The sequence below is a fragment of the Pristiophorus japonicus genome, chromosome 1 (genome assembly GCF_044704955.1).
Source record: "Pristiophorus japonicus isolate sPriJap1 chromosome 1, sPriJap1.hap1, whole genome shotgun sequence".
Lineage (NCBI taxonomy): Eukaryota > Metazoa > Chordata > Chondrichthyes > Pristiophoridae > Pristiophorus > Pristiophorus japonicus.
In genome coordinates, this window is record NC_091977.1 from 263675035 (window position 1) to 263695669 (window position 20635).

Sequence of the window (20635 nt, forward strand, 5' to 3'; positions counted from 1 at the left end):
AAATAGGCCAAATTCAGAGCACCAGCAGCCTTAACACACTACAGAACCACTTCAAACAGTTCTTCAATATCAAAGTTCGATCAGGAACTTTTGTATTTCCAAAGTATGCAGACACACATCTCATATACTAGAAATGTGTACACATGATTGGCCATTCTTTTTTGTTAACAGTACAAAGCACAGAAGGGATTTGGTTTTTTTTGCTGCAAATAATGTACTTCTGTACTTATTTATGCATATAAAAATAATTCATGCTGAGACATTCTTCCAACAATGTCTTAATGATGTGCACGGTGCCGAGAAACAACAGTAAATTTCACAATTTTAGTTCAGAAGATGGGCAAATGTCTGCAAAATGTTTTATACTGAAGGAGCATAGTAAACCACGCTTGAATCTCTCTAACAATGTTTTTATTTAAATTACAAAGTTTCATTTACAAAATGCATTTGTACCAAAATAATCGCTTTCTATTGATGACAAACATGAACAATCACAGGATTTTGAAAGATTGCATTGAACGCTCAATGCAATGCTTGGCAAGCACACAAAGCTCCTCTCTGAATTCATTGAGTTACCTTGGCAGCTGCAATATCGGCTATTTTCTTTGATGCCTGGAGCCTAAATGTAATGTGAATCTTGATCTTAAAAAGGCATTATTTCACAGTGACATCATCAGTATTATGGGTTTTGAATTCCATTTCTTTTGAGGTTCATTGAATGTGCTATAGAAGCGGACTATTCTTCATCGAAAGCTCTTCTCAATATTCACATTTCTTCTTCGAGTGTTGTGATATTAGAAACATAGAAACATAGAAAATAGGTGCAGGAGTAGGCCATTCGGCCCTTCGAGCCTGCACCGCCATTCAATAAGAGCATGGCTGATCATATCTAACTCCCTCTTAAATATATCCAATGAACTGGCATCAACAAATCTCCGCGGCAGGGAATTCCACAGATTAACAATTCTCTGAGTGAAGAAGTTTCTCCTCATCTCAGTCCTAAATGGCCTACCCCTTATCCTAAGACTATGTCCCCTGGTTCTGGACTTCCCCAACATCGGGAACATTCTTCCCGCATCTATCCTGTCCAGTCCCGTCAGAAACTTATATGTTTCTATGAGATCCCCTCTCATCCTTCTAAACTCCAGTGAATAAAGGCCCAGTTGATCCAGTCTCTCCTCATATGTCAATCCAGTCATCCCTGGAATCAGTCTGGTGAACCTTCGCTGCACTCCCTCAATAGCAAGAACGTCCTTCCTCAGATGAGGAGACCAAAACTGAACACAATATTCCACGTGAGGCCTTACCAAGGCCCTGTACAACTGCAGTAAGACCTCCCTGCTCCTATATTCAAATTCACCAGCTGTGAAGGCCAACATACCATTTGCCTTCTTCACCGCCTGCTGTACCTGTCTGCTTCTATAGCACTTTCAATGCCTGATGAACCATGACACCCAGGTCTCGTTGCACCTCCCCTTTTCCCAATCTCCCGCCATTCAGATAATATTCTGCCTTCGTGTTTTTGCCCCCAAAATGTATAACCTCACATTTATCCACATTATACTGCATCTGCCATGCATTTGCCCACTCACCTAACCTGTCCAAGTCACCCTGCAGCCTATTAGTGTTCTCCTCACAGCTCACAACGCCACCCAGTTTAGTGTCATCCGCAAACTTGGAGATATTACACTCAATTCCTTCATCTAAATCGTTAATGTATATTGTAAAGAGCCGGGATACCAGCACTGAGTCCTGTGGCACTCCACTAGTCACTGCCTGCCATTCTGAAAAGGACTCATTTATCCCGACTCTCTGCTTCCTGTCTGCCAACCAGTTCTCTATTTACATTACCCCCAGTATCATGCGCTTTGATTTTGCACACCAATCTCTTGTGTGGGATCTTGTCAAAAGCCTTTTGAAAGTCCAAATACATTACATCCACTGGTTCTCCCTGGTCCACTCTGCTAGTTACATCCTCAAAAAATTCCAGAGGATTCGTCAAGCATGATTTCCCTTTCATAAATCCATGCTGACTTGGACCGATCCTGTCACTGCCTTCCAAATGCGCTGCTATTTCATCCTTAATGATTGATTCCAACATTTTCCCCACTACTGATGTCAGGCTAACCGGTCTATTATTACCCGTTTTCTCTCTCCCTCCTTTTTTAAAAAGTGGTGTTACATTAGCTAACCTCCAGTCCATAGGAACTGATCCAGAGTCAATAGACTGTTGGAAAATGATCACCAATGCATCCACTATTTCTAGGGCCACTTCCTTAAGTACTCTGGGATGCAGACTCTCAGGCCCCGGAGATTTATTGGCCTTCAATCCCATCAATTTCCCGAACACAATTTCCCACTTTATACGGATATCCTTCAGTTCCTCCTTCTCACTAGACCCACTGTAACCCCGAGTACATTCGGAAGGTTATTCGTGTCTTCCTTCGTTAAGACAGAACCAAAGTATTTGTTCAATTGGTCTGCCATTTCTTTGTTCCCCATTATAAATTCACCTGAATCCGACTGCAAGGGACCTACATTTGTCTTCACTAATCTTTTTCTCTTCACATATTTATAGAAGCTTTTGCAGTCAGTTTTTATGTTCCCTGCAAACTTCCTCTTGTACTCTATTTTCCCCCTCTTAATTAAACCCTTAGTCTTCCTCTGTTGAATTCTAAGTTTCTCCCAGTCCTCAGGTTTGTTGCTTTTTCTAGCCAATTTATTTGCCTCTTCCTTGGTTTTAACACTGTCCCTAATTTCCCTTGTTAACCATGGTTGAGCCACCTTCCCGGTTTTATCTTTACTCCAGACAGGGATGTACAATTGTTGAAGTTCATCCATGTGATCTTTAAATGTTTGCCATTGCTTATCCACAGTCAACCCTTTAAGTATCCTTTGCCAGTCTATTCTAGCCAATTCACGCCTCATACCATCAAAGTTACCTTTCCTTAAGTTCAGGACCCTAGTTTCCGAATTAACTGTGTCATTCTCCATCTTAATAAAGAATTCGACCATATTATGGTCAGGCTTGCCACAAGGGGTCTCGCACAACAAGATTGCTAATTAGTCCTTTCTCATTACACATCACCCAGTCTAGGATGGCCAGCTCTCCAGTTGGTTCCTCGACATATTGGTCTAGAAAATCATCTCTAATACACTCCAGGAAATCCTCCTCCACCGCATTGCTACCAGTTTGGTTAGCCCAATTAATATGTAGATTAAAGTTGCCCATGATAATTGCTGTACGTTGATTGCACACATCCCTAATTTCTTGTTTGATGCTGTCCCCAACCTCACTACTACTGTTTGTTGGTCTGTACACAACTCCCACTAGCGTTTTCTGCCCTTTGGTATTCCGCAGCTCCACCCATACCGATTCCACATCATCCAGGCTAATGTCCCTCCTTACTATTGCATTAATTTCCTCTTTAACCAGTAGCGCCACCCCACCTCCTTTTCCTCTCTGTCTATCCTTCCTAAATGTTGAATACCCTTGGATGTTGAGTTCTCAGCCTTGGTCACCCTGGAGCCATGTCTCCGTGATGCCAATTACATTATATCCGTTAACTGCTATCTGCAGTTAATTCGTCCACCTCATTCTGAATACTCCTCGCATTGAGGCACAGAGCTTTCAGGCTTGTCTTTTTAACACACTTTGCCCCTTTAGAATTTTGCTGTAATGTGACCCTTTTTGGTTTTTGCCTTGGGTTTCTCTGCCCTCCACTTTGACTATTCTCCTTTCTATCTTTTGCTTCTGCCTCCATTTTATTTCCCTCTATCTCCCTGCATAGGTTCCCATCCACCTGCCATGTTAGTTTAACTCCTCCCCAACAGCACTGGCAAACATTCCCCCTCGGACATTGGTTCTGGTCCTGCCCAGGTGCAGACAGTCCAGTTTGTACTGGTCCCACCTCCCCCAGAACCGGTTCCAATGTCCCAGGAATTTGAATCCCTCCCTCTTGCACCACTCTTCAAGCCACCTATTCATCTGAGCTATCCTGCGATTCCTACTCTGACTAGCACGTGCACTGGTAGCAATCCTGAGATTACTACTTTTGAGGTCCTACTTTTTAATTTAGCTACTAGCTCCCTAAATTCGTCTTGTAGGACCTCATCCCGTTTTTTACCTATATCATTGGTACCAATGTGCACCACGACAACTGGCTGTTCACCCTCCCTTTTCAGAATGTCCTGCACCCGCTCCGAGACATCCTTGACCCTTGCACCAGGGAGGCAACATACCATCCTGGAGTCTTGCTTGCGGCTGCAGAAAGGCCTATCTATTCCCCTTACAATAGAATCCCCTCTCACTATAGCTCTCCCACTCTTTTTCCTGCCCTCCTGTGCAGCAGATCCACCCACGGTGCCATGAACTTGGCTGCTGCTGCTCCCCCCTGATGAGGCATCCCCCTCAACAGTACCCAAAGCAGTATCTATTTTGCAGGTTGATGAAGATAATACATTTGATGTAGTGCATATGGATTTTAGCAAGTCTTTTGATAAGGTCCCACATGGCAGACTGGTCACGAAAGTAAAAGCCCAATGGATCCAGGGCAAAGTGGCAAGCTGGATCCAAAATTGGCTCAGAGGCAGGAAGCAAAGGGTAATGGTTGATGGGTGTTTTTGTGACTGGAAGGCTGATTCCAGTGGGGTTTCACAGGGCTCAGTACTCGGTCCCTTTTTTTTTGTGGTATATATCAATGATTTAGACTTGAATAAAGGGGTATAATTAAGAAGTTTGCAGATGATACAAAAATTGGCCATGAGGTTGATAATGAAGAAGAAAGTTGTAGACTGCAGGAAGATATCAATGAACTGGTCAGGTGGGCAGAACAGTGGCAAATGGAATTCAAAATGGAATGGAAATGTGAGGTAATGCATTTGGAGAGGGCTAACAAGGCAATGGAATACACATTAAATGGTAAGACACTGAGAAGTGTAGAGGAACAATGGGGTCCCTGGAGTGCATGTCCACAGATCTCTGAAGGTAGCAGGCCAGGTAGATAAGGTGGTTAAGAAGGCATACGGAATATTTGCCTTCATTAGCCGAGGCATAGAATACAAGAGCAGGGAGGTTATGCTTGAACTGTATAAAACACTAGTTAGGTCATAGCTAGAGTACTTCATGCAATTCTGGCCACCACATTATAGGAAAGATGTGATTGCACTAGAGAGGGTACAGAGGAGATTTACAAGGATGTTGCTGGAGTGGAGAATTTTAGCTTTGAGGAAAGATTGGACAGGCTGGAGTTATTTTCTTTGGAACAGAGAAGGCTGAGGAGAGACCTTATTGAGGTCGATAAAATTATGAGGGAACTAGAAAGAGTAGATAGGACCGATCTATTTCCCTTAGCAGAGGGGTGAAGAACCAGGCGGCATAGACCGGAAGTAATTGCGGGGAGGTTTAGAGGTGATTTGAGGGAAAATGTATTCACCCAGAGGGTGGTGGGGGTCTGAAATTCACTGCCTGAAAGGGTGGTAGAGGCAGAAACTCTCACCACATTTAAAAAGTAGTTGGATGTGCACTTGAAGTGCCATAACCTGCAGGGCTACGGACCAAGAGCTGGAAAGTGGGATTAGGCTGGATAGCTCTTTGTCGGCTGGCACGGACATGATGGGCTAAAATGGCCAACTTCCGTGCTGTAACTTTCTACAGTTCTATGAAGGGTTGCAAATGGTCTGATTCAGCCTCAGTCAGTGGCCAGGGAGAGGGATGATGTTGGTGGCTAGGGAATGCATTTTTGTGGCAGGAACCAAAGGCAAATGCTTTACTATTCCCAATATTTAATTGGAGGAAATTTCTGCTCACCCAGTACTGGGTATCATACCAGCAGCATGACAGATCAGAGACTGTGTAGGGGTTGACAGAGGGGCTGGTGAGGTGGAGCTGGGTATCAAGAAGGCGGTTTGTAGTGGCTAAGAGAAGCTAGGTGTTACATTTGCATTCCAGGATCTTCCGAGACTGATGAGCTGTTTTGGCAGAGGAGACCCTGATCGGATAGTGCTTTATGTAGTCTGCTGATGAATGGCTAAACCAGTTGTCTATCTTAAATATCAAGTCTACGTCCTCTGTGACCAGGTTTTTAGTCACCTGTCCTAATACCTCCTCCTTTGGCTCGGTGACAATTTTTATCTGAAACCGAGGTGAATGCTCATCTCTTAATCCTTCTTCACCTTTAAGTCGAAGTATAAGCTTTCACTTTTTTAAACTTTGATAAAAATAAGTATTTCTGGTCACTGCTTACATGGCTCTGGCCCTGGGACATCGAACAAAGGGTACTTACCTGGCAGGGAAGTAACCATGATCAAGAAGGTCGTTCTCCCAGGATGAGGCTAGCCCATTGCACTTCGGGTGTGCTGATGCCTGCGATGCCCCCAAATGTGGGATACTCGACTGCAAAATTGGTGGTAGTGGGGGACTGCGTTCGCGCTCTCCCCTGGCTTTACAATTAAAATCAGAGACTGAGTGAAACCAGGCATCTAATGTCGGATTGACAGCAGTTCCCAGCCAGTTACTTCTGCAGAAACCTCAGCAGCTTCTGTATGTACCGGTATCAGCCATGCAAAGGTTCAGAAACACATGATACTGCAGCCTTAATATGTTGTTGTGTTCTCATTTAAAATTGTACTAATTTTCCTTTCATGCCAATCTTGTAAAATGTATATTGAGGGTTCTTCGTAGTTAAAAATGCACACATTTTACCTTATCTTATATACTTCCCATATTTCAAAGCAGAGCAATTGCTTGTCTAAAATAAGACTTGCATTTATATAGCGCCTTTCACAACCACTGACTGTTTCAAAGTGTTTTACAGCCAATGAGTGTACTTTTGGAGTGTAGTCACTGTTGTAATATGGGAAACGCGGCAGCCAATTTGTGCACAAGCGAGCTCCACAAGCAGCAATGTGATACTGACCAGGTAATCTTTTTTTTTATGATGTCCAGAGAGCATAAAAGAAATGTTAAAACTATGTCACGTTCCGGTGTCGCATTCTGCAGATCGTGCAGATCGTGCAGTGATCAGCTTATTTTCATATGCATGAGCTAGATTTCAGGTGTTTTAAGTGTATGTATATTTTTAGAACTAAAAGAAATTTGGGCGGTACTGAAAGGCACTTGTTCGGTGATGAATATAACTCACAGAGCTGTTGAAAAAACTGGAACTGACAGGCTGTGTGCAGCATTAATTTCATAAATAGACTCCCATCAAATGCCATATAAACCCTATGATCAACAAACATATTGGGGGGAAAATTACAGTTGGAGGCTTCCTTCGTATGAATGCATCCACCCGAAAAAAATCTTCGAAAATATCTGTTGATTCCGGAGCAACATAGGATTCCGGTCTGAGGCCTTCATTCGCTGCGCAGTGTACGGGGATCTGTCTTCCACGTATGTACGTCTCTGTTGCAATCAAATGGGCCTGGACCACCAATCACTATTTAGTATTCGAATTGATAATAATGGGAACTCCGTTTGTTCGAGTTCCCATTACTATAAATGTGAATAACCTCCTAAAACAAGATACACAGCACAATAAATAAAAAATACACCTCACATATTTAAAATTAATTGCAATTAAATGTTTTGGAAAAAAATATATTTTTGGATTTTTTTTAATGTGTTTTAATAGAGTTAAAAATAATGGACAGGGTTTTTAGCATAAAAATGAATGATTAAATTTAATTTTTCTATCTTTTAACAGTGTTACACTGATAAAAATAAGTAAGCTGTGCGCCTGCTTTTACCAGGTGTAAAGGTTTGTAGGACATTCGCTGGGCAAGAGTTGAGCAAATAGCCCAATCTCTGCCGCGTGAACATCCTTTCTAGGGGAATGTGTTCGATCTATCTGAAGAAATTTTGACAGATCGGAAAAGCCGGTTAATGGCGTTTACGCATCGCGTCCCGAGAACCAGCACATTGTACGGACCTGGCGAGGCTGCAATTTTCGGCCCAATATTGTAGGACATTGCACTAGAACCGTTAAACGGAAGATCCATGGATAGTGGAAATCTGAAATAAAACCAAAAAAATGTTGGAAATCCAGGTTTCTGAAGATTGGGCCCAACTTTAACCTATTATCCTTTTTAAATACTGAATGACCTGTTTAATTACACATGGAGATTAGGAAGTGATTATACAGATCTTAGGTGGGGAATGAGATTCTACAATTGAGGCAGTCATACATGGAATATTGAAGGAGTGGCCTTGATGAGCAAAATGTTTTTTCTTGTTCCAAGCTTACGATTGTGTGCTGTGCACTTTCAGTGTTTACTGGAACTCACTCTGGCTCCAAACATCAAACAAGCCTTAGACACCAGGGATAAAAACAGAAAGTGTTGGAAATCTCAGCAGGCTAGACAGCATTTGTGGAGAGAAATACAGTTAACGTTTCGGGTCTGTGATCTTTCGTCAGAACTGGAAAAGTTCGAGATGCAACAGATTGTTAAGGAAGTGCAGGTTCATTGAAAGGGGGAGGGGAGGAAAGAACAAAAGGGAAGGTCTGTGACAGGGTGGAAGACAGGAGAGATTTAAGAGACAAATAGGGATGTTGGGCAAAAATGAGATTATGGCACAAGTTAGGAAACAAAAGATGAGTCAAGATGAAGTGCGAATGGCAGAATCATCACCAGGAAAGAGAGAAAAAGGGAGGGGATTTTGTAAAAAACAAAGGGAGAAAAGGGAAAAAAATATCGGAGTAACTATTTGTAGTAAGTTTCCCTTCTGCGCATGCATCTCCTGACACATGCACAGAAGCGAGAGTTAGGACAACTACCAGTGCAATTCCTATTAAACATTTTCTGCGCATGCATCCTCCTCTCCCATCACCCCCATCCACCCAGAAGCAGCCACGAGCCCCGAGCAGCCGAAGATATTCCCCATGCACTCGCAGAGCCTCCGTGCCCCCCGTAGCACCGCAAGCCCCGAGCCCCGAGCGGGGAGAGAGAGGGAAGCGGGGCGGCGGAGAGAGAGAGAGAAGCGGGTAGCAGAGAGAGAGAAACAGAGAGAGAAGCGGGGAGGCGGGGAGAGACAGAGAAGTGGGGAGAGAGAGAAAATCGGGGAGAGAGAGAGAGAAGCGGGGAGAGAGAGAGAGAGAAGCGGGGAGACGGGGAGAGACAGAGAAGTGGGGAGAGAGAGAGAAGCGGGGAGAGAGAGAGAGAGAGAAGCGGCACGGCGGGGAGAGAGAGAGAAACATAGAAACATAGAAAATAGGTGCAGGAGTAGGCCATTCGGCCCTTCGAGCCTGCACCACCATTCAATAAGATCATGGCTGATCATTCACCTCAATACCCCTTTCCCACTTTCTCTCCATACCCTTTGATCCCTTTAGCCGTAAGGGCCATATCTAACTCCCTCTTGAATATATCCAATGAACTGGCCTCAACAACTCTCTGCGGCAGGGAATTCCACAGGTTAACAACTCTCTGAGTGAAGAAGTTTCTTCTCATCTCAGTCCTAAATGGCCTACCCCTTATCCTAAGACTGTGTCCCCTGGTTCTGGACTTCCCCAACATCGGGAACATTCTTCCCGCATCTAACCTGTCCTGTCCCATCAGAATCTTATATGTTTCTATGAGATCCCCTCTCATCCTTCTGAACTCCAATGTATAAAGACCCAGTTGATCCAGTCTCTCCTCATATGTCAGTACAGCCATCCCTGGAATCAGTCTGGTGAACCTTCGCTGCACTCCCTCAACAGCAAGAACGACTTCCTCAGATTAGGAGACCAAAATTGAACACAATATTCCAGGTGAGGCCTCACCAAGGCCCTGTACAATTGCAGTAATACTTCTATGCTCCTATACTCAAATCCCCTAGCTATGAAGGCCAACATGCCATTTGCCTTCTTCACCGCCTGCTGTACCTGCATGCCAACTTTCAATGACTGATGAACCATGACACCCAAGTCTCGTTGCACCTCCCCTTTTCCTAATCTCCCGCCATTCAGATAATATTCTGCCTTCGTGTTTTTGCCACCAATGTGGATAACCTCACATTTATCCACATTATACTGCATCTGCCATGCATTTGCCCACTCACCTAACCTGTCCAAGTCACCCTGCAGCCTCTTAGCATCCTCCTCACAGCTCACACCGCCACCCAGTTTAGTGTCATCTGCAAACTTGGAGATATTACACTCAATTCCTTCATCCAAATCATTGATGTATATTGTAAATAGCTGGGGTTCCAGCACTGAGCCCTGCGGCACTCCACTAGTCACTGCCTCCCATTCCGAAAAGGACCCGTTTATCCCGACTTTCTGTTTCCTGTCTGCCAACCAATTCTCTATCCATGCCAGTACATTACCCCCAATATCATGTGCTTTGATTTTTCACATCAATCTCTAATGTGGGACCTTGTCAAAGGCCTTTTGAAAGTCCAAATACACCACATTCACTGGTTCTCCCTTGTCCACTCTACTAGTTACATCCTCAAAAAATTCCAGAAGATTTGTCAAGCATGATTTCCCTTTCATAAATCCATGCTGACTTGGATCGATCCTGTCACTGCTTTCCAAATGCGCTGCTATTTCATCCTTAATGATTGATTCCAACATTTTCCCCATTACTGATGTCAGATTAACCGGTCTATAATTAACCGTTTTCTCTCTCCCTCCTTTTTTAAAAAGTGGTGTTACATTAGCTACCCTCCAGTCCATAGGAACTGATCCAGAGTCGATAGATTGTTGGAAAATGATCACCAATGCATCCACTATTTCTAGGGCCACTTCCTTAAGTACTCTGGGATGCAGAAAATCAGGCACCGGGGATTTATCGGCCTTCAATCCCATCAATTTCCCCAACAGAATTTCCTGCCAAATTAGGATATCCTTCAATTCCTCCTTCTCACTAGACCCTCGGTCCTATCGTACATCCGGAAGGTTATTTGTGTCTGCCACTTCTTTGTTCCCCATTCTAAATTCACCTGAAACCTACTGCAAGGGACCTACGTTTGTCTCACTAATCTTTTCCTCTTCACATATTTATAGAAGCTTTTGCAGTCAGTTTTTATTTTCCCGGCAGGCTTCCTCTCGTACTCTATTTTCCCCCTCCCAATTAAATCCTTTGTCCTCCTCTGTTGAATTCTAAAGTTCTCCCAGTCCTCTGGTTTGCTGATTTTTCTGGCCAATTTATATGCCTCTTGCTTGGATCTAACACTATCCTTAATTTCCCTTGTTAGCCATGGCTGAGCCACCTTCCCTGTTTTATTTTTACTCCAGACAGGGATGTACAATTGTTGAAGTTCATCCACGTGATCTTTAAATGTTTGCCATTGCCTATCCACCGTCAACCCTTTAAGTATCACGAAGCGGGGAGGCGGGGAAAGAGAGAAGCGGGGAGAGAGAGAGAGAAGCGGGGTGGCGGGGAGAGAGAGAAGCGGGGAGAGAGAGAGAGAGAAGCGAGGGAGAGAGAGAGAGAGAAACGGAGGAGAGAGAGAGAGAGAAGTGGGGAGAGAGAGAGAGAAGCGGGGAGAGAGAGAGAAGCGGGGAGAGAGAGAGAGAGAAGCGGGGAGAGAGAGAGAGAGAAGCGGGGTGGCGGGGAGAGAGAGAAGCGGGGAGAGAGAGAGAGAGAAGCGGGGGAGAGAGAGAGAGAGAAGTGGGGAGAGAGAGAGAGAGAATCGGGGAGAGAGAGAGAAGCGGGGAGAGAGAGAGAGAAGCGGGGTGGCGGGGAGAGAGAGAAGCGGGGAGAGAGAGAGAGAGAAGCGGGGAGAGAGAGAGAGAGAGGCGGGGAGAGAGTGGGAGAGAAGCGGGGAGGGAGAGAGAGAGAGAGAAGCGGGTAGAGAGAGAGAAGCGGGGAGAGAGAGAGAGAGAGAGAGAAGCGGGGAGAGAGAGAGAGAGAAGCGGTGAGAGAGAGAAGCAGGGAGAGAGAGAGAGAGAAGCGGGGAGAGAGAGAGAGAAGCGGGGAGAGAGAGAGAGAGAGAAGTGGGGAGAGAGAGAGAGAGAAGCGGGGAGAGAGAGAGAAGCGGGGAGGCGGGGAGAGAGAGAGAGAGAAGCGGGGAGGCGGGGAGAGAGAGAGAGAGAAGCGGGGAGAGAGAGAGAGAGAAACGGTGAGAGAGAGAGAGAGAAGCAGGAAGAGAGAGAGAGAGAGAGGCGGGGAGAGAGAGGGAGAGAAGCGGGGAGGGAGAGAGAGAGGCGGGGAGAGAGAGAGAGAAGCGGGGAGAGAGAGAGAGAGAAGCGGGGAGAGAAAGAGAAGCAGGGAGAGAGAGAGAGAGAGAGAGAAGCGGGGAGAGAGAGAGAGAGAAACGGTGAGAGAGAGAGAGAAGCGGTGAGAGAGAGAGAGAAGCAGGGAGAGAGAGAGAGAGAAGCGGGGAGAGAGAGAGAGAGAAGCGGGGAGAGAGAGAGAGAGAGAGAGAAGCGGGGAGAGAGAGAGACCGAAGCGGGGCGGCGGGGAGAGAGAGAGAGAGAAGCGGGGAGAGAAAGAGAAGCAGGGAGAGAGAGAGAGAGAGAGAGAAGCGGGGAGAGAGAGAGAGAGAAACGGTGAGAGAGAGAGAGAGAAGCAGGAAGAGAGAGAGAGAGAGAGGCGGGGAGAGAGAGGGAGAGAAGCGGGGAGGGAGAGAGAGAAGCGGGGAGAGAGAGAGAGAGAAGCGGGGAGAGAAAGAGAAGCAGGGAGAGAGAGAGAGAGAGAGAGAAGCGGGGAGAGAGAGAGAGAGAAACGGTGAGAGAGAGAGAGAAGCGGTGAGAGAGAGAGAGAAGCAGGGAGAGAGAGAGAGAGAAGCGGGGAGAGAGAGAGAGAGAAGCGGGGAGAGAGAGAGAGAGAAGCGGGAAGAGAAAGAGAAGCAGGGAGAGAGAGAGAGAGAGAAGCGGGGAGAGAGAGAGAGAGAAGCAGGGAGAGAGAGAGAGAGAAGCGGGGAGAGAGAGAGAGAGAAGCGGGGAGAGAGAGAGAGAAGCAGGGAGAGAGAGAGAGAGAAGCGGGGAGAGAGAGAGAGTGAAGCGGGGAGGCGGGGAGAGAGAGAGAGAGAGAAGCGGGGAGAGAGAGAGAGAGAGAGAAGCGGGGCGGCAGGGAGAGAGAGAGAGAAGCGGGGAGAGAGAGAGAGAAGCAGGGAGAGAGAGAGAAGCGGGGAGAGAGAGAGAAGCGGGGAGAGAGAGAGAGAGAAGCGGGGAGAGAGAAAGAGAGAAGCGGAGAGAGAGAGAGAGAAGCGGGGAGAGAGAGAGAGAAGCAGGGAGAGAGAGAGAGAGAAGCGGGGAGAGAGAGAGAGAGAAGCGGGGAGACGGGGGGAGAGAGAGAGAGAGAGAAGCGGGGAGAGAGAGAGAGAGAGAGAAGCGGGGTGGCAGGGAGAGAGAGAGAGAGAAGCGGGGAGAGAGAGAGAGAGAGAGAGAGAAGCGGGGTGGCAGGGAGAGAGAGAGAGAGAAGCGGGGAGAGAGAGAGAGAGAGAGAGAGAAGCGGGGCGGCCAGGAGCAATTCGTTTCTCGGGGGGCGGGGGGGAGATTTGATGCATCCCACAGGAAGCAGTTTTCGATCCAATTACATTGTCTGAGCTCTCCATAGCTACCAGTTATATCAGCAGCTGGTTATTGTACATGAAGTGTCAAGCAGCACCATAAAGTGCTCCGTGAGGAAAGAGACACTGGGTGGAGAGAGAGAGCCTTGTGGCAGGGAGGGGGTAGAGCCTGGGGGGGGAGGGGCTGGAGAGAGAGATAGAGACATGGGGTGAGGGGTAGAGCATGGCAGGGGGGCGGGTGGAAAGAGAAAGAGCGAGACATGGAGATGAGAGATAGCATGGGGTGGAGGGTAGAGAGAGAGTACGGGGGGACGGGGGGTAGAGAGACACGTGGGTGGGGGGGGCGGGGAGAGAGACACAGGTGGGGGGGATTTGAGGGGAGAGAGGGAACTCAGGAAAGATGGATCACGATATTCCAAGCTCGGTGCAAGCTCGGTGCGTGTGTTACAAGGGACATCATTGAGGTGGATGAAATCCAGAAGTCACAACACTGTCACTATTCACTTCATACCCAATAAAACTGTTAACAATCCGCACACAATGCCCCATTCATGGCTGGGATGGGGGCGGGGTGGGGGTGGGGGGGGTAAGGTCTTGGGTAAAGGACATTAGCTGTGGGAAGCAGCACTTACGCTGGGGTGAGGGTCTTCGGCTCGAACTTGATGGCTTTTGGGGAAATCTATTCTCTGTGGCTTTTGAAGTCAAAATGGATCGAATTACAAATTGAAATGTCATTAGAACTTGCGCTGGGCGATTCCAGTTACACATTCCAGAGGAATTTCAGGGTGTGGCTTATCCGCCAAGGGGACCAATTAGCAGTAGATCATGTGATAATGGAGAGCCAATCAGAGAAACGGCTGTCTTTTAGTTAGTGCAAACAAACGCATCCAAAAAATATATCGGCAGAAGTTAATGGTCTGAAATTGTTGAACTCGATGTTGAGTCCAGAAGGCTGTAAAGTGTCTAAATGAAAGATGAGGTGCTGTTCCTCGAGCTTACATTGAGCTTCATTAGAACAGTGTAGGAGGCCGAGGATGGAGAAGTCAGAGTGGGAGTGGAGCGGAGAATTAAAGTGGCTCCAGAGGTTAGACACCAGGGGTTAATTTGGTATTGGATTTCAAATTCGTCCAATCAAAATGATTACAGGTGCATAGATCCAAACATGTCTATTTTTAATGAATATACACTAAATATACCACACTAAATTGAAGCTAAAAAATGTTTTGAGAATGGTTAACATGGTGACGGATTGTTGGAGGGGGAGAAAAACTGAAAGGGATGGATTCCTGTCAAATATCAGAATGCAAGGATATCTACACACAGCAGTTGACAATCGAGCGCAAGATTTTGTAGGACCGTAAACTTGAAGTCATCCAAAACTCGGCTGCCCGTGTCCTAACTCGCACCATTTCCCATTCACCCATCACCCCTGTGCTTGCTGACCTACATTAGTTCCCGGTTAAGCAACAAGTTGATTTTTAAATTCTCATCCTTGTTTTCAAATCTCTCCATGGCCTCATTCCTCCCTATTGCTGTAATCTCCTCCAGCCCTAAAACCCTCCAAGCTATCTGCGCTCCTCCAATTCTGCCCTCTTCAGCATCCCCAATTTTAATCGCTCCACCATTGGAAGTCTGCCTTTAGCTGCCTCGGCCCTAAGCTCTTGAATTCCCACCCTAAACCTCTCCGCCTCTCTACCTCTTTTATGATGCTCCTTAAAACCTATCTCTTTGACCAAGTTATTGGCCATCTGCCCTAATCCCTCCTTATGTAGCTCGATGTCAAGTTTTGTCTGATTACGCTCCTGTGGAGCTCCTTAGGACATCTTACTATGTTAAAGGCGCTGCATAAATACACGTTTTTGTTGTTGAATACAATGACCAGTTCCTATTCAGTAGCTTTGGATCTTGGAACTGTTGATGCAATTTTTTTTTTAATACTGCTCTTGGTGCATTTGATTGATCACTTGCAAAGACCAGGTTTGGCCATGTCACTAAGTGCAGCTATCACCTTTGGCCGAATTCTGCTTTACATTCCTGGATCTTAGTGATGATGTTGATGGCTGCAGCCGTCACCAATGATGAATTGCGCTTGCTCAGATGTCAGCATCAATCTGGGTAATGATTTGGAGAATATATACTTATATGTACTTAGATGATATATACTTGGTGCATCATTACAGATTTCCAGAAAGTGTCATTTTCGATCTATGTGATGTTTTATTTTTGCGTAATGATTTGGAAACAAAGCAACAGAATTCACGCTTTGTCAACTAAGGTGCAGACCTTGTCATCACTTCATTTTCCTGCAAGTGCCACTTCTCAGTGGACATGTCAAAATGGGCGAGTTGTTGCATTCACCATAGTGATGGGCGCTCTTTGCTGATGGGTTCTCCAGTACATCCATTAACCATATGGTGCTACATGACCTTGAGCAGTTCCTTTGCCAGCGCTCGCATCCAGGTTCATGTGTGCAGACAGTCCAGTTGGGAGACGTATGAGGCACTGGCACAGCTTTGCAATCATATCCAAGACAGATGCGGAGCTTTCAGGCGAGGAGTAAAACAAACTTGGGGGTAAAAAAGACTGCCGCAAAGGTTTGTCATTCATAGTGCCATAGCTGTATCCCAGCATGTGTTTCACTTGTAGGGGAGTGTAACTGTCCTAATGGAAAAAGCTTCAGTTCAAAAATTGTGCTGATTTTGTGTTATTTTGAAGGCAAGATTTTAATCAGGATTGCTTGTTGCTCAGCAAACACCTACGATTCTTTGCCATGACGCAATTGCATTTCAAAATATCAAAATGACAGCACCTATGAACTCCAAAGTAGGCTCTGGTTAAGATTTGGCCATTTCAAACCTCCCCCGCTCCTTCCCATTCCACTGTCAATCTCCAAAAAATGTGCTTTTTTTTTGCAGGAGTAATCTTTATTGTTTGCACAGCAGAACCATTGTCATGTGGGACAGGAGTATATGTTCAAGAATTGGCACTATAATGTCATGACCTTATAAACAGCCTTGTAATGTATACACCTATGAACAGGTTTGTAGAGCTGTTGGCACATTTCGTCGCCCAGATCCGACTTTTGTACGCCGCCGCGGAGTGTCTGATTAAGGTTAACGGGTCCTTGACGGCGCCCCTTCACTTTAGGAGAGGGGTGCGCCAGGGATGCCCCATGTCTGGCCAATTATATGCCATATGCATGGAGCCTTTCCTGCGCCTCCTGCGCAAGAGGTTGACGGGACTGGCTCTGCAAGGGCTGGGCATGGAGGTCGTCCTCTCGGCTTACGCCGATGACGTGCTCCTCGCGGTAGAGGATCCCGCTGACCTGCGGAGGATGTGTGAGTGCCAGGAGATTTACTCGGCCGCATCCTCCGCCAAGATCAACTGGGAGAAATGTTCCGGACTCCTGGTGGGTCAGTGGCGGGTGGACTCCCTGCCGGAGGAGCTCAGGCCTTTTGCCTGGAGCACGACCCATCTCCTCTATCTGGGAGTCTACCTTAGCCCCGACGAGGAAGCCTGGCTGGTGAACTGGCAAGAGCTAGAGGTCAAGGTCGCCGCTCGCCTAGGGTGCTGGACAGGACTGCTCCGAGTGCTGTCCTACAGGGGTTGAGCGCTAGTCATAAACCAGCTGGTGGTCGCTATGCTATGGTACTGGCTGGTCACTTTGACCCCTCCCCCTGCATTTGTCAGCAAGATACAGAAGAAGCTGGTAGACTTCTTCTGGAACAACAGGAAGCACTGGGTCTCTGCTGCGGTCTTGAGTCTCCCGCTTAGGGAGGGTGGTCAGTCGTTGGTGTGCGTCAGCACCCAGCTCGCGACTTTCCGTCTTCAGACCCTGCAGAGATACCTCTACGTCGAGCCTCCTCCTAGGTGGCGTGCGCTGGCGACGTATTTCTTCTGCCAGCAGTACAGCCTCAATTACAACACGCCTCTCCTGTTTGTGAGCCTGGGGGGGCGTCAGGACTGCCATGCGGGGGCTGCCTGTCTTTTACCAGGAACTCATCAGGGTCTGGAACAGAGTCGTCACCAAGCACAGCTCTCCCCAGTCTGGAGTGGTGGCTGTCCTGCAGGAGCCGCTGCTCAGGAATCCGTATCTCCACGACCGCGGTTTTAGATGGCAGGCGGACTAGAGGGCTGTGGCTGGCGAGGTGACCAGGGTCAGGGACCTGCGCGATGGTGGAGGAGCGGGCTGAATAGCACCAGACGTGCTGGCATGGCGCCTATCCTGGGCAGACGTCCGGCGTGTGGCCAATGCCATCGAGTCGCTAAAAACAGCGCTGGGCCCTGATTCCATTAGGTGTGTCGAGGAGGCTCAAGCATGTGGGGAGATCCCGTCCGAACTGACCCCCGTCCAGTCGGACTTCCTCATCGACGCCAAGCCTCGAAACCTCTGTCGAGAGCCGGAGCCTCATAACTTGAGCCTTCTTTCGGAAATCCCCTCCGTGCCTTTCAGTTCTGCGTGGAGGGGATTCCTGTACGGGCTGCTCTTGCACACTCTCCACTTTGCCATCATCGTCTGTCGTCTGGACACGCCATGGCGCTCCATCTTGACTTCCGGAGGAGGCAGGGGCCCCAAATCCAATGGAGTGCTCTCGATGCAGGAATCCTCCCTTTATTTATTGGGTACTTGGCCTGGAGGGTATTGCACGGAGCAGTCCCATGCGATCGTTTTTTAAGTCGGTTAATGGACTCCCAGGCCGCCTGCAATTTCTGCGGTCTGGAGGAGTCCGTGTTCCATATTTATGTTGAATGTGTGAGGTTTCAGCTCCTATTCCATAATTTGAAGGGGCTGCTCCTCAAATTCTGTTTGCACTTATCTTTGGGCATCCTGTGCTGAGGGGAGCGTGCAGGTCGGAAGACCTCCTCGTAGGACTGCTCCTGGGCCTGGCCAAGGGGGCCATCAGCCGGTCCAGGCAGCGGGCGGTCGAGGGGGTCATTCAGCCCGACTGCCTGCCTCTCTTCCACGGGTACATTCGAGCCAGGGTATCCTTGGAGATGGAATACGCGGTGTCCACTGGTACACTCGCGGCCTTCCGCAAGAGGTGGGCACTGGAGGGACTGGATTGCATCATCACCCCCAGCAACCAAATTTTAATTTGAACCACTTAATGTCTAAAGTTTAATTTATTTATTTGTCGGTTTAGTGCCCCTTTAATAAGGGGGCACTTGTATTAGAAAACATAGAAAATAGGTGCAGGAGTAGGCCATTCGGCCCTTCTAGCCTGCACCGCCATTCAATGAGTTCATGGCTGAACATTCAACTTCAGTACCCCATTCCTGCTTTCTCGCCATACCCCTTGATCCCCCTAGTAGTAAGGACCTCATCTAACTCCTTTTTGAATATATTTAGTGAATTGGCCTCAACAACTTTCTGTGGTAGAGAATTCCACAGGTTCACCACTCTCTGGGTGAAGAAGTTCCTCCGCATCTCGGTCCTAAATGGCTTACCCCTTATTCTTAGACTGTGACCTCTGGTTCTGGACTTCCCCAACATTGGGAACATTCTTCCTGCATCAAACCTGTCTAAACCCGTCAGAATTTTAAATGTTTCTATGAGGTCCCCTCTCATTCTTCTGAACTCCAGTGAATACAAGCCCAGTTGATCCAGTCTTTCTTGATAGGTCAGTCCCGCCATCCCGGGAATCAGTCTGGTGAACCTTCGCTGCACTCCCTCAATAGCAAGAATGTCCTTCCTCAGGTTAGGAGACCAAAACTGTACACAATACTCCAGGTGTGGCCTCACCAATGCCCTGTACAACTGTAGCAACACCTCCCTGCCCCTGTACTCAAATCCCCTTGCTATGAAGGCCAACATGCCATTTGCTTTCTTAACCGCCTGCTGCACCTGCATGCCAACCTTCAATGACTGATGTACCATGACACCCAGGTCTCTTTGCACCTCCCCTTTTCCTAATCTGTCACCATTCAGATAATAGTCTGTCTCTCTGTTTTTACCACCAAAGTGGATAACCTCACATTTATCCACATTATACTTCATCTGCCATGCATTTGCCCACTCACCTAACCTATCCAAGTCGCTCTGCAGCCTCACAGCATCCTCCTCGCAGCTCACACTGCCACCCAACTTAGTGTCATCCGCAAATTTGGAGATACTACATTTAATCCCCTCATCTAAATCATTAATGTACAGTGTAAACAGCTGGGGCCCCAGCACAGAACCTTGCGGTACCCCACTAGTCACTGCCTGCCATTCTGAAAAGTACCCATTTACTCCTACTCTTTGCTTCCTGTCTGACAACCAGTTCTCAATCCATGTCAGTACACTACCCCCAATCCCATGTGCTCTAACTTTGCACATCAATCTCTTGTGTGGGACCTTGTCGAACGCCTTCTGAAAGTCCAAATATACCACATCAACTGGTTCTCCCTTATCCACTCTACTGGAAACATCCTCAAAAAATTCCAGAAGATTTGTCAAGCATGATTTCCCTTTCACAAATCCATGCTGACTTGGACCTATCATGTCACCTCTTTCCAAATGCACTGCTATGACATCCTTAATAATTGATTCCATCATTTTACCCACTACCGATGTCAGGCTGACCGGTCTATAATTCCCTGTTTTCTCTCTCCCTCCTTTTTTAAAAAGTGGGGTTACATTGGCTACCCTCCACTCCATAGGAACTGATCCAGAGTCAATGGAATGTTGGAAAATGACTGTCAACGCATCCACTATTTCCAAGGCCACCTCCTTAAGTACTCTGGGATGCAGTCCATCAGGCCCTGGGGATTTATCGGCCTTCAATCCCATCAATTTCCCCAACACAATTTCCCGGCTAATAAGGATTTCCCTCAGTTCCTCCTCCTTACTAGACCACCCGACCCCTTTTATAACCGGAAGGTTGTTCGTGTCCTCCTTCGTGAATACCGAACCAAAGTACTTGTTCAATTGGTCCGCCATTTCTTTGTTCCCCGTTATGACTTCCCCTGATTCTGACTGCAGGGGACCTACGTTTGTCTTTACTAACCTTTTTCTCTTTACATATCTATAGAAACTTTTGCAATCCGTCTTAATGTTCCCTGCAAGCTTCTTCTCATACTCCATTTTCCCTGCCCTAATCAAACCCTTTGTCCTCCTCTGCTGAGTTCTAAATTTCTCCCAGTCCCCAGGTTCGCTGCTATTTCTGGCCAATTTGTATGCCACTTCCTTGGCTTTAATACTATCCCTGATTT

The 20635-nt window shown here is 47.1% G+C and overlaps 1 protein-coding gene and 1 non-coding gene across 10 annotated transcripts in view; both read left to right on the plus strand.

Annotated features, from left to right (window-relative positions):
- LOC139270224 (receptor-type tyrosine-protein phosphatase delta-like) overlaps nucleotides 1-20635 on the plus strand; it is a 2930110-nt gene that overhangs the window by 1800291 nt on the left and 1109184 nt on the right. The window lies entirely within an intron of this gene.
- LOC139278488 (U1 spliceosomal RNA) lies at nucleotides 6277-6440 on the plus strand. Its single transcript, XR_011596280.1, has one exon. It is a non-coding gene; the product is annotated as a U1 spliceosomal RNA (small nuclear RNA).